Raw genomic sequence first — 14,963 nt, forward strand, 5'->3', positions numbered from 1 at the left:
AGAGAAATAGAAAACGGTCTAGATCTGTAGTCAGCCAGATATGGATTGAGCTGGTGGGTCAAGTCAAGAGTGAATTAGGAAATCACAGTTGCCAGAGACTTTTGTAAGTGAACTTTTTGTAAGAACACTGGATGTCTCACTCTTACTTCTGCTGAGGCAGGGAAATATACATTTTATTTTACAAAGCAGTGTTTATATCAAAACACCATTTTCTTCGTTTCTTTTTTCCTTTTGTGGATATGCTTATCTATCCTCAACCCCTGCCTTTGGTTTAGGAAAACCCCAGTTCCCAGACTTGTATAAAGAGGAGAGGTTTTAGAGCTCTTCCTCCTCTGACAAGAAGAGGCAAGATCCAAAATTCAGAGTATAAGAACACAAAAGTCATTCTCAGGTATGTAATATGTGCCCTACTTTGTTTCAAATGGCATTTAAGACATCCTACAAGGATACATTTTGTGCGACAAAGTCTGGTAAATTAGAAGCAGGGGAAATGATGAGACAAATAAAAAACACAAGTAGACGTATAAGTTGAAGGCCAGAATTAGGTAAATAGGCTGGCTTTATTTGATTTCTTTTCTTTAACCTGCAGTATAACTTTGGTAAATATACCCATTGCAGCAGCGAATGAGAATTGATTTCAGGTCTTCCTGTCTTACCATGTATTTCTCCTGCAAGACTCCATCCACTTGGCCTAGCTCTTCTGCAAGGAATTCCAGATTTTTGTTTGTTTGTTTGTTTGTTTTTGTTTTTTTGTTGTTGTTTTTGTTTTTAATCAAAATCCAGTTGCTTTTTCTACAGCTGGTTGAAATGACACTTTTTCATAGGGAAACTTCTATGGCTTTGGAGCAGGCAGTAACTTTCTGCCATCACCAGCAGAAGAAACCCACAAATGAACAAAAACATCTCCATGTTTATACTCCCTCGAGAGTCTGACAGGCAAACAGGAACTGAGAAACACAAACAGGAACTTTTTTTTTTTTCCTCTTCCTTTTTTCTTTGATGAACTCATCTAGGGAACAGAATTTCCCTAATTCATCTTTTTTTTTTTTTAAATCCGGATGAGACTAAGATGTTTTAAAGGACTATTGATACCTACAATGCAAACAGAACACTTTATCTTAATTGTCTGTAAACAATGAACTGTTGATTTCATCTCATCTTTGTGATTTCTGCATCATAATGGACACATCTATATCTTTATTGTAAATGTGTCAGACACTTCCATTTCTATGTGATATGAGTCATATACCTGGTAAATATGTTGAAAAAAGAAAACCCCCAAAACTTTTGCAGACTTTAAGATCATTCAGCCAAGAAAAGGATATTAAAGATAGTATTAGCTAATGCTATGTATAAGTATTTACCTGTAAATATATATGCATTTTCCCTCTATTTAAAAGATTTTTCTTGATAAGAAAGTAGAGAGCAAAGGAAATAATCTATTCTAACATACACAGTTATTTAAAAAAAAAATGTGTAGCTCGTGACATCTCTTCCAAAAACTTGTGGTTTGTGATACACTTGAAAGTGTGGTTTTTGAAGTTAGATAGATGGAGTTTTGAATCCTGGTTCCATCCCTTATTATCTGGTTGACTTTGAAGTTCAGGGAGGTTAAATTATTGCTTATTTTCCCGAGCAACAATGCAAAGATAATAATTTCCATCTTGCTTTCATTGTGTGAGAGCATACAAGGAAAGGTATGCCATAAAGTAACTAAGTGTTCAAAATTGGCTGTTGTTGTGGTTTTTAAAATTATTAACCTATTTCCCACGTTACCTTTGGACCTTTCCTCTTGTATTGATTTTATGCATCGGGTGCCTGGTTTCTGTTTGACTCCAGCCTCTCTGGTTAAAGGAAGCAGAGGCAGCTGCACTATTTTATTGTCAACTGTGAATTATTCCCTTCATTTCTCATGAAGGTGAATATCAGGAGGAAGGTCAGCTACTATCTCCTTTCTCTCCCCATTACCACTGTTCTCTCTCAGCCTGTCTGTTCCCTCCCCTCCTTCGTTCTTTCATTTTTCTTCCTTTGCTACTGCAGAAATGCCAGCACTTGCACCTGTATGCCCTGAGGAATGCCAGCAAGGACTAGGGATTTCATTGTGCAGAAAGTGAAAAATAAAAATTCTAATTGAGAAATTTTACCAATATTAAATTGAAATGAATGTGATGTTCAAGAACTGTCTGCCAGTTGACAAGCTGTCAAGACGAAACACACATATATATTTGCCCAAATGGCAGCCAAATTATTTTAGAAATATCTTACTTGGAGTCTGGAGACACAGCTCTTTTACATTCTACTATGAATTTCAGAACTTGATGAGAATTCACTTTAATAGCAATACCACATAAAGGGTGGCATGTGAGCTTCTCTGATTTTTTTTTTTTGAAGATTTTATTTATTTATTTGACAGATAGAGATCACAAGTAGGCAGAGAGGCAGGCAGAGAGAGGGAGGGAGGAGAGTTCCCTGCTGAGCAGAGAGCCCAAAGTGGGGCTCGATCCCAGGACCCCGGGATCATGACCTGAGACTAAGGCAGAGGCTTTAACCCACTGAGCCACCCAGGTGCCCCAGCTTCTCTGATTTTAACTGTGAATCCCACACTAGCAGTGTTGAAGTTGGTTTTTTAATGCACATTTGCCTAAGTGTACTGAGTTCCAGACAAAATAGATATATATTTTTTTTTAAGAAATGAAATATTTTTAACTCTCCAACATCTGCTTTTTAGTTTAATTTTATTTTGAATTTTGTGGGTGGGGGCAGTTCACCTTTTATTTATTTTTTTTAAATATATTTGTTTGACAGAGATCGCAAGTAGGCAGAGAGAGAAGGAAGCAGGCTCCCTGCTGAGTAGAGAGCCCGATGTGGGACTTGATCCCAGGATGCTGGGATCATGACCTGAGCCAAAGGCAGAGGCTTTAACCCACTGAGCCACCCAGGTGCCCCCAAAATAGATATTTTTAATGCTGTTGTGCATTGGAGTGAGGGGTGTTTAACCCTGGCCATATGCCTACACCTGTGTTCAGATAAAATAAACTTATTGAATTGAAAACAGAATCTCAGGTTATTTGGCTGCAGATTTGCCTTCTATTTGTGTAAGTGGCATAATCCATAGAAGTCTTACTTTATCTGTATGGTGTGCACAGTGATCTCTCCCTAAGTAAATACGTTTGGAAAAATTCAGTGATTATATTTGAAGTATTTGGCAGAGCATAGAGTTAGTGACCAACATGTATTAGTTTCTTTATAGCCATCCATTTGTGAATTACTTCTACTAGTAAGATTCAGTAAACTGATATGAATGGCTGAGTCAATGAAAAATTTCTCAGCAAGCCTTACCTTTATATTTCAAAAAGTGTGCATGTTGGAATGAACCCTGTTTTATTCAAAAGGGCATATTAGCAAAGGCAAGTGTGAAAGAATGAGAAGCCACATAGCGCTTAAGCTGGTAGGCATTACTGTGTTGTAGAGTACACAGTTACTTAACAGGTAACTGGAGGTATTTTTAGTTTTCTCTGAGACTCAGGGCTTTTCTAATGATAATCAATGTATATTGAAAGGGTGCTATATGCCAGAAGCTGTGTTAAATGCTTTTAATATCCGTGACAACCCTGTAACATCAGTACTGATATTAACTTCCTTATATCTCATTATTTTTAATCAGAAAAATTAGGAAAATAATAGCTAATCCAAATCCAGATATTAAGTGGAGGAGTTGGGATTTAAATCCAGACATCTGGCTCTACCTCTCATGGGTTTAACCAGTATGCTGTACTAATCTTCGATAATATCTCTAGAGAATTTTGTTTATACGAGTACTGTGCTTCTGCTGCATATTTATAATAGTTAATATTTTTCCAAGGTGGAAGAGCACTTGAGGTCAACATACTTTGCAAATTAAATCGAAAACTAAGACAGCATTTGGAAAGGAAAAGTTTGTAAAGTATGACACAATTTTCAAGATAGGCACCTAAGCATTTGAAAAGTGTAACAACAATATATCACATAGAAATTCAAATAACAATAAAATTAATTAGGAGCCATGTGGTGAACACTGGTGCTCTTAATACAATAAAGATAAAGACTAAAGAGAGTGATTGAGATTGACTCTAGAGTTCCTGGTTGTGAATGCAAATGGAGAAGGAGCTTTCCACAAAAAACATGTATCAAAATATTAGAAAAAAGTAAGTTCATTATCTTTGAATTGGAATGCATTTAATCTTAGAGAATATCTCTTGGTCTTAAAAAAAATAAAGTCAAACGTTCATTCTTAGAGAAAAGGGGTAAATGGAGTTCTGTAGAATTTATTTTTTCTTGAACAGTTTGAGATTGCGTAGTTGACTTGATACACCATCATCATGGAAAACCTTGGGAAGTCCTTCCCACATGGAAGCTTTTTTCCACAGCCAACATGATCAGAAAATTTATATCAATATACCACTGCTCTTGAAAGCACAGACTTTGGTCAAATGTCTCCAATTTTTTTTTTTTTTTTAACATTAAAAAGATCAAAGTCAGGACTGCACATGGATTACCATTGTTTCTAGAATGCTTCCATCTGGAATGGTTCTTAAGTTGTTTCTTTTATGACCTTTATCCTTAGAGGTTATAGAAGAATTAATCTATAGAATTCCTTAGTTAGGATTTGTCTGATGTTTCCTTGAGATTAAATCCAGAATATACATCTTTGGTAGTGCTATCACAGATAACATTGATTTGTATCAAGTGGAATAAGATTCTGATTTATTCCATTATTGGTGATAATAATTTTGATAATAATTTCATTAAGGTGTTATACAACTGTGTGCATCCACTGTGAAGGTTTTTTTTTTTCCTCCTTTTTGTACCTAATGACAACTTTGTCAGCAGATACTTTGCACCTAGGTAAATATCTTATTCTTCATCAAATTACTACCCCCCCAATTTTAGCATTCATTGAGGTTTCTTGGCTGAATTAATTATTACCATGACAGCTGCCACATGGTGGTTATACTAATTCCCTCATTCCATCTGCATTTATTACTTGACATTCTTCTCTAGGGAAAAGCTTGCTTTTCTTCTCATTTATTTGCTTGCATATTTATTTATATTAGTTTGGGCTTTTAGATTTCTGTGATAATAGTTATGAATATCATTTATACCAGACTTGTCCATGACATGCCCTTGAAGCTGATTCTATGCCCTATTGACATGCCTCTTCATTCTTTGGGTATAGTCTTATCACTGGCCAAAATATTCTAGGCTTCTTTTGTACTCTCCCTGACCCAGCCCTGGAATTTGCCATTCATTCACTCATTCATCTATCTGTCTGTCTATCTATCTGGCTAGCTATCTGAAGAACAGCATGAACAGAGAGAAGAGGCAGAGGGAGTGGGATTAAGCAGGCTCCCCACTGAGCATGGATTCAGGCTCAGCACTTAGTCTCAAGACCCTGAGATCATGACCTGAGCCACAACTGCTTCAGATACTCAGCTGACTGAGTGCCCCATGGAATTTGCTAACTATACAGAGACACCTGGTTCCATCTAAATGAGACTGGTATTATGGTGCCAAATTCAGGATATTGGTTGTATTTATTGCTACAAAAGTGTTGCTACTCCCAAATATTCTCAGTGGACAGAATAAAGTAATGAATGGGGGCACGTGTACACACACACACACACACAATGATCTCTTCAGAGTTGAGTGGTGTTCCCGCTAAATTTTGTCTGCCCAGGACTTTAGATTAGGGTCTTTGCGGATGTAATTAGTTAAATGGAGACCTTGAGTTAGATGGAGGCAGAGACTGGAGGTGTGCTCCCCTAAGGAATGCCAGGAGTTACTAGTAACCGGAAGGGGCAAAGGGAACATCCTTCAGAAGAAACGTGGGCCAGTCAACACTTTGATTTTAGACTCCAGAACTGTGAGAGAATAAATTCTTGTTGTTTTTAGCAACCCAATTTGTGATAATTTGTTATGGTAGCCAAAGGAAACTAAAATGCTATCTATCTTTTGAAAACCATGAGTTCATCTCTTAACCTTCAATCTAAAGCGACACCAGAGGGTTCATTTTATATATATATATATATATATATATATATATATATATATATTTTTTTTTTTTTTCCCCTCCAACAATAGGAAACCCGAGTTTCTTTATCCTCAGTATATTTATTATTTGGGTCACCCTTCACATCCTGTAAAAAAGGATTTCCATTTACTCTGTCGCTTAGCCCCCTTTCTCTCACACAAATGTTTACCTACTGCTGTATTCTCCCTCCATCTCCCTCCCCTTACACAGATTCCTCTCACCTACCCACACTTAATGGCTTTTGTACTAAATTGTGCAGTTGGCACACAGATAGGAATGGAGGTAGGATACCATATAATACTCCTTACTTTTATTCTCCTATATACCTCAGTTGTTTCTTATGGTATAATAGACCTGTGGCAACATTTTCCAATCTATATTCAAAATAAGTTTATGAAAAGAAAAAACAAATTCAGTTGATAAACACTGAATTAAAGAAAATGAAATACTTTTTGTGCTTCCGAGTCTTCAAAGTATTAATATATCATAATTTGATAAATTATGCTTTTATATGATCCCAGGAACTATTTTTTTTATAAATATGTTGCAGCACTAACATAGTTTTACACTACAAAAGCTTTACAAAGGCATGTCTGATGAGAAGATATTTTTGATTCTATGCAAGGCCACATGTTAGTTTAGCAGGTAGCTAAACAGTCAAATTTACAATTTCTGAAGAGCGAATTAAAAATTATGATGACTGTAGCTTACATGGATTAACTTGTTATTCTTGTCATTGCCCAGTACTCATTTCAGTCACCTGTAAAGAAGATCCCAAAGTAATAGAGATTCATTTTCATATATTTTTTATTATTGAAGAAACAATTTTTGTCACATAAGCTTCAAAGATCAAAGAATGTTCATACTAAAAACAATCTTAAACCTCACATTCTCCTTTCTTATAATTTAGAGGTCATAGATTTCTTTCTTTCTCTTGGCAAGATTAAAAAAAAAATGGTACCATTTCTCTATTTTAAAGAAAAGATGCCGAATAAGAAGGTGGAAATATATATCTTGATGGATTTGATTATATTTTTTTGTCTTGTTTGATTCAGAGTGATGAACAAAACTGAAATTCTTTAGGACAACATGGGTGGGAAATCATGGGGATTGAAATAAATACTCTCAAAAGAAATTCAGCTGCTCTACCTGATATGAATGCCTGTAACAGCTGTGGTTCCGAAACTCTAAGATGACGTAAGGATTGTGTAGTTTCTGTTTTGCATAAAGAAGCTAACCTTCATTGGGGATACATATTGGAAATACTGAAATATTCTTCTATCAGTAAGTCTGTACTTATCATAAGGAAATTTAAAATACTTCAGAAAAATTTTGTATTCTAGGTCAAGGGTTGAGAAACCAAGGTAGGGTTTAACCCATATAATCTGATGATCCTGTTGTCTTCCTTGTCTCATTGCTCTCATATGAAAATTAATATTTTAGGACTCAACATATTTATTGATTCCAGAGGCAAAAGGGCAAATCCTCCATAAGTTATTCAAGCCAGGCTTGTGTCCAGAGCTCTGTGAATTAGCATCAACACCCACAGTTTGATGAATTTTTTGTTACATTGTCATTATAGGAAACCATGAATTAAAAGGGACCATAGAGCAAAAGCTTATAGAGTTCAGCCTTTGCCCACATTTGCCTGTTAGAGAAATGAAGCAGCTACATGTCAGGACAGCTCCGAAGCACGCATTTGTGAAATTCTGAAGTCTTGGCCGAAAATGAATGTAGGACACCTCTGTCAATCTATTTTTGGTGTCAGCATGCTCTTCTCAGAACCTTGCCTCTTGGAGCTGGTCCTGGGGATTCCTTAGTGTCTCTATGCATGTATTAGTATTATTTAACTTCGATATTTGCAGCAATGGGTTTACTAATAGCACTTCCTGGATTTACTGGACTTTAAAAATTACCATTTGATTTTTTTTTAGGCCCAAAGGCCTTTATTCCCTGGCTGATTAACAATCACACTTTTATGAGATATATGTTGTTTTTTTTTCCTATTCTCCTTACCAATAACTTCACAGAGAGAAAAACAGTAAAATTTATATGGCAAGATAGCTACATAGATAGATCAGCACATAGAGTAATACATAAAATATGGTAGAGCTGTTAAAAGAAGTAAAGGATAAGGCTATTTAGATTTGTATAATGTAGACTGAATGCAAAAAGAGATAAAAGTGTGTATGTATGTGTGTGGGTACTTGATATATAATTAGATGTAAAACAAGATAAAAAATAGTTACATATGAGACTGGAGATGAGAATATACAGATCATTTCAGAGATGTCGCCTGTTGCAAGAAAACAAGTTTTCATCCCCTGTGTCTGGATTTGAAGAGTTAAAATCTGTATAACCATATTTGTGCCACTGTTTAAGATGTTTTTATTCATTTTCTTTTTGTCAGTGAGCATGACACCAAGGACTCTTCCCTTTAAAATCATGTCAGATTTTTCGGTTCTCATCATTATCTAGCAATTATGAATCTTTGCAAGCCACAAGAGTCATCTGAGTTCAAGAACTACATTTGGGGTGGGAGAAGGATAGAGTGGGTTTGGAGAGAAAGACCTCAGAAGTAAAAGTGCTGTTTTCTTCACATTGTATCAAGAGAACCTACTATCAATAGGATTTATTCCTCTTCATGCTAAGCTTAGTCACCTGGCTGAGGTATTATTTGATCAGGGTGCCTATTGTAAAGTTACTGTTTTCCCCTCCTTTCTACATTGTACCCTTTAGAAGGAAGTCTCAATGTGCAGCATGTATTTAAGGAGTGGGAAGTTATGCTTTCCCCTGCACACCACATAATGACTCTACTCATGTGTATTTCTCATACATAGGGCATTTGTCTTCTTTCTTTATTTCTTTCTTTTTTAAAGATTTTATTTATTTATTTGACAGACAGAGATCACAAGTAGACAGAGAGGCAGGCAGAGAGAGAAGGGGGAAGCAGGTTCCCCGCTGAGCAGAGAGCCTGATGTTGAGGCTTGATCCCAGGACCTTGGGACCTCTTCCTCCTCATCATCAGTATTTTGGTTTGGTTTTTAGCACTTATTTACTTTCTTACTTTCTTGAACTTCATGGTGTTCTAGGCTTATCTTATATAATTATCACTGTAATTCTAGAATTAACTATTTCTCCAAGGAGTCCTGGTTCCTTTTATTGAGGTGTCAGAAACCAAGAGGAATGTTACTTCTAGGTTGCCTTTGCTTCTAGGCCCTCTCAGCTGATACAGGGAGGACAAATAAATGTGGATACACTAATTTATACACTAAAACACCTATATATACACATATATATTGCACACATATACATGAGTAGTATCTTAGTGTATGTACTAATAGTATACTAATCTATGTATTAAAATATTAGTATGTTAGTGTGTTAGGGTGTGTGTGTTTATAGTGTACTTATACACACACACACACACACACACACACACACTTAGGTCTGCTCCTTTCCCCCCTACTACCCTCAGTAAGTTTCAAAGTATGTATACAGTATAGTTGTATTATTTTGTCAAAGGTTTTGCATTTTATCCTGGGAAAAGCGGACATCCTAATATTTTTTTAAAGATTTTATTTATTTATTTGACAGACAGAGATCACAAGTAGGCAGGGAGGCAGGCAAAGAGAAAGAGGAGGAAGCAGGCTCCCCGTGGAGCAGAGAGCCTTATGCGGGGCTCAATCCCAGGACCCTGAGATCATGACCTGAGCCGAAGGCAGAGGCTTTAACCCACTGAGCCACCCAGGCACCCCGCAGACATCCTAATTTTTTAAAAAATTGCATATATTGAGATTTACTTACTGTGCTATGAAGTTTAATGGTTTTAACAAGTACATTGTGCCATGGGTCCATTATTACAGTATCATACAGAATAGCTTTAGTACCTTAAAAATATCCATGGAGTTTTACCTATTAAACTTCTTCATTTCCTTAAGTCCCAGCAGTCACCGATCTGTTCATTGACTCTATAATTTCGTCTTTCCTAAAATAACATGTAAAGGAATAATATAGTTTGTAGACCTTTCCTTTAGTAATGTGCATTTAAGATTCATCCACGTTTTTGCATGGCTTAAGAGTCCATTCCTTTTCATCACGAGGTAGGCTTTTCTCGTATGGATTGCCGTAGTTTGTGTACCCATTTACTTATTGAAGGATATTTTGATTGTTTCCAGTTCTGCGTAATTACAAATAAAGCTGTTACAAGTATTCAGATACAGGTTTTTGTTTAGAAGTAAGTTTTCATTTCAGTTGGATAAATATCTAGGAGTGTGACTGCTTGATCATATGGTAAGCTCATATTTAATTTTGAAAGAAATTTTAATTGGTTTTGCCAAAATACCACAAAGCCCTATCTATAATCTATAAAACACTATAAAGATATTCCTCTTTGGTCATCAGACAAAACAATGGTAGACAAGCTAGAACAGAAAGCGATCAGTTAATATATAGATGAGCTTAAGGACTTGAATGAGTTCCAGGGATCACATTATAAGCAGGAACTATCTTAAAACGCTGTCAGACCTTTGGAAAATGCTACCTAAGAGGATTTCTTTTCTTTCCCTTCGTCTGTTCAAAATGAGCCCCCCGATTCTGTTCTTCAGCACTGTGTTCATGGGCACTGTTCCCCCGCTTGCCACTAACAGCATTACTCTGCCTATTCCTGCTTTTGAAAACTTGTGCGGAAAAGGGAATGAGTACAGAAATGAGTATCATATCGTCAGTAACCCCTTCTAGAGACCATACCTCTGTCAAGGTGGCAGTGAATACCCTGAGTGTATGCCTAACTCATGTTTTATTTATTCTCAACTAACTGTCCATCTCTCCAGTGACAGTATGGATAATTAGCAGTCAGTTTATATAAGGTTGCTTCCATTCTGGAACATAGGTAGACGTTTGATCAGATCTAATTCAATTAGTCTCAACCCCAGGTATTTGCCATGAAGACGGAGAAGGTGTGGAAGTACTATCTTTCCCAGTAACTCAACATAGAGATAGGTGAAACCATTAGGCAGATGTCATCTTTTCATGGTATATTTAGAGAAATGGAAAAGCTACACTTCACAGTGCAGGGAAGTACATGAAACCGGTAACAAAGCAACAGACTGTGAAACTTCTTATTGGATTCCTTAGTCTCTAGTTGTAGAAACATGCTGAGCCTTCGACAGTTACCGTCTCTGGCCTCCATGATATTCCATCCATCCATCCATGACACCCCCAAAATGGGAGGGACATAATAATGTTTCTTAAAATCAAATGTCCCTTAAGAAGTAGAAAATTGTCCTTTGCATGCTGTCGGTGCCTGTGAAAAGAAGTAATTGGAAGGATATAGAAGCATTTTTCGTCCTGGATATGTAAATGGTGCCAAGAGGTAATAAATATTTATGCCCACCCAAATGATATACTGTTTTTTTTTTCATTATATAGACCTAGAGAATAGACCATCACTCTTGTGTCTTCCCCTTTGAAAGAACTTGGCTCTACAGCAGAAGGCATGGTGTGAGTCATATGTAGTGCTTATCTTCATAATATAACAAAAGAGGAAATTTTGTCTTTACCTGGCATCAACTGCTGTCCATGTAGAAATAATGAACTGAAATGTTATATTCTTGGGAACGTTTAAACCAAAATTGGGGATGGGATATCCCTTCTGCCAGGCTTTTAAAAGGATCGTGCATCTCCTTGTCCTTCCTCAGAATGAAAGAGAAATAGAGAGAAGGAATAGTTTCCGTTCAGTATGATAAAAGACTCTTGATGTCAAGCTCAATGTCACTTTTCCATCCATTTATATTCACAGATCCTATTAATGGATGTAAGATAACCTACAGTCTTCTGTGCTTTGTTCTTTTGAAAATTACTATTAAAGAAACGCAGGATGATCAAGACTGAAAACAAAGGACAAAATTCATTCCCGAGTATGTCTTTGTTGTCCTTTTTCTCACCTTGACAGAATCATCTGAATAATGTTAATCACCCCAAGATCCTTTTTTTTTTTTTCATATTGTTATTCCTGTGTAATTATTAGGGCTGCTGATACCATTAGGTGACAATGAAATAATATTAAACAGTCCACACACATTTATGTATATGTAACAAGTTACAATGTCAAAATTGAATGAAAGGAGAAGTGCCAGGATCCATCTTAGGAATCGTTCTTGCAGTGTCCGACTGCTCCAGGAAATGCTGTGCAGGTGCGCTGTGAGCGCTGTGTAGGGGGACCGCCCAGCAAGAAAGGTAAGACCCTGTGCTGTGAATCCAGCATTGTCTCCCCTGCTTCATTCTGCACTAAGGGCATCGGTAAGTCAGAATTCTCATAAGCATGGACAACAGATCTTGTTCGTATTAGGCCTTTCTACATTCTCACCTTCTCTTGTCCCTGGTATGTATTTTTAAATTATGCATTAAGGTGTAATATCGCAGAGTAGACTGCATATGTCATAAGAGCACATGCTCACAAGCTGAACAGATTCATGTCATTAGCACCCCCATTAAAAAATTGAAATAATACTTGCCTTGCAGAATTCATACTTCGGCTTCTTTCTGTCACTGTGCCCATAAGAGCGACCAGTATCCTCACTTCTAAAATTATAGCATTTTGCCTCTTTTGTACTTTATATAGGTGGACTCATACACTTGGTTTTGTGTCCGGTTTCTTTCTTTCAATAGGGGCTTAAAACCAGTTCTACCAAATTTATAAGCTTACATGAATGAGCCAGTAAATATATTGATTTTTATATTCATTTATCCTGTTGATTCCTCTCCCCCTTCTCTTTTCTATTTTTATTCTGGTGTTAGAAGGTAACTTTACATTAGATATGTTATTTTGGGTCTCCTTTTGTTGTGTACCCAGCTCAAGGCAGCCAAGGGGGAATTTCCATATCAGGACCAGGGTTGGTTTAGTCTGCATCCCTAGGACACAGAAGAGGTCTCTAATGTGCCTGAAACAGATCTCACTTATTTCCAAAACGAATTTATTTAGTAAAACTACCTTTATCCCAGGGGCACCTGGCTGGTTCATTTAGTGGAACATGCGACTCCTGATCTTGGAGTCATGGCTTTGAGCCCCATGTTGGGTATGGAGATTACTTAAGAAAAATAAAAATAAAAATAAATAAATCTTTAAAACTACCTTTATCCCAAAGGGAGTGGGGAGAATGGACATTCTGCCCCCCCTTTTTTTTAAATTCACCCCCGTTTCTCTATTTTCTCTAATGTTATCATCAGATACATTTAACAAACGTATATCGAATGCCTTCATGTATAGACTGTGAAGTCACAGCGATCAAACTGTGAGTGCAGATATTAAGACCAAGTGGTAAGAGTTCACTCTCTGGAGTCACCAGGCCGGGTTGCAAATCACTGGTAGTTTCATTAGAGCACCAAGCTCAGCTTTAGTCCTTTGAAATTCGCCCGTATCAAATATTATATTCACCTACACGGAACATGTCATGTTAGAGAAAAGTATTATAATTTTATTTATTGATATAAATTATCATTTTTAAAAAGGAAACTTCCTTGGGGCGCCTGGGTGGCTCCGTTGGTTAAGCGACTGCCTTCGGCTCAGGTCACGATCCTGGAATCCCAGAATCGAGTCCCGCATCAGCCTCCCTGCTCAGCAGGGAGTCTGCTTCTACCTCTGACCCTCTCCCCTCTCATGCTCTCTCTGTCACTCTCTCTCTAAGTAAATAAACAAAATCTTAAAAAAAAAAAGGAAACATTCTTGCCACTATATCACGTGACATAAATAAGAGATAAATGCTAGATAAATATAATACTAGATAGATATAATGAACAGATACCTAATATTAGGTAGCTACAACATGAGCTATATATAAATATATTAAAGTCAGTAGCTTTTGTATAGACATTGTTGCTTGCCGAAGGCTTTTCTTTCTTTTTTTTTTTTTTTTAAGATTTTTATTTATTTATTTGACAGACAGATCACAAGTAGGCAGAGAGGCAGGCAGAGAGTGAGAGAGAGAGAGGAGGAAGCAGGCTCCCCACTGAGCAGAGAGCCTGATGCAGGGCTCCATCCCAGGACCCTGAGATCATGACCCGAGCCGAAGGCAGAGGCTTTAACCCACTGAGCCACCCAGGTGCCCCCGAAGGCTTTTATTTCTAAGCCTTCTTGTTCCTTGGTATATAGAGGGATATTTGCAAATATCAGAAAGCTGTCAAATGCATACTAGCATAAAACTGAGATAATGCCGTCAGCATAAAAGGAGAATGCAAGAATGTACATCTGTCACTGTGGATTTAAAATTAATTAATGCTGATTCCTTGCATACCTAGAGTGCCCTGCTGGAATGCTCCTCATATTTTGGAGAGCAACGTGTCATGCAAAAATGCATGTGCACATTTTGATATATGCCAAGCCAAGTACATATACGATAAATGTTCTCTCTTAACCATGCCTGCCTTCAAGGGGCACATAATTTGGCAGGGAAGGTAACCTGCTTTCTCTGAAGGCTTGCCAAAGATGTGTGGAAGGAGTTTCATAGCAGAAACCATGGAGGAGGAGGACCCAGAGATGCCAGGAGAGATCAGCAGGAATTTTTTGTTTGCCTGAGCTTTGCATGGCAGGGTATCCACTGAAATTTCATGTTGGCTTGTGACTCAGAGGAGCTGCAGCCATTTCTTAAGATCTTTGGACCTGATGAGAAATAGGCACATGATATCATCTGCTCAGAAGTCAAGTCATGTGAGTAGGTTAGAGTCTGTGCTGGTAGGACTTGTGGGTTCTGCTGAAATAGCCATTCCTTCAAAATGGAAAACATTTTAGCATCACGTCTGCATTCGTAGGCCTAAAAAATCCAGTGTCTACAGGCCATTAATATTGCACTCAGTGAGCAAGCCCCCAGATGAATTTAAAAGTATGTGATTGTGTTAA

General features: G+C 37.2%; 1 protein-coding gene across 1 annotated transcript in view; it reads left to right on the top strand.

Moving 5' to 3' along the window:
• Positions 1-14,963, top strand: part of CDH8 (cadherin 8) — a 382,041-nt gene that overhangs the window by 130,055 nt on the left and 237,023 nt on the right.

Source organism: Lutra lutra, chromosome 17 (assembly GCF_902655055.1).
Source record: "Lutra lutra chromosome 17, mLutLut1.2, whole genome shotgun sequence".
NCBI classification, from domain to species: Eukaryota; Metazoa; Chordata; class Mammalia; order Carnivora; family Mustelidae; genus Lutra; species Lutra lutra.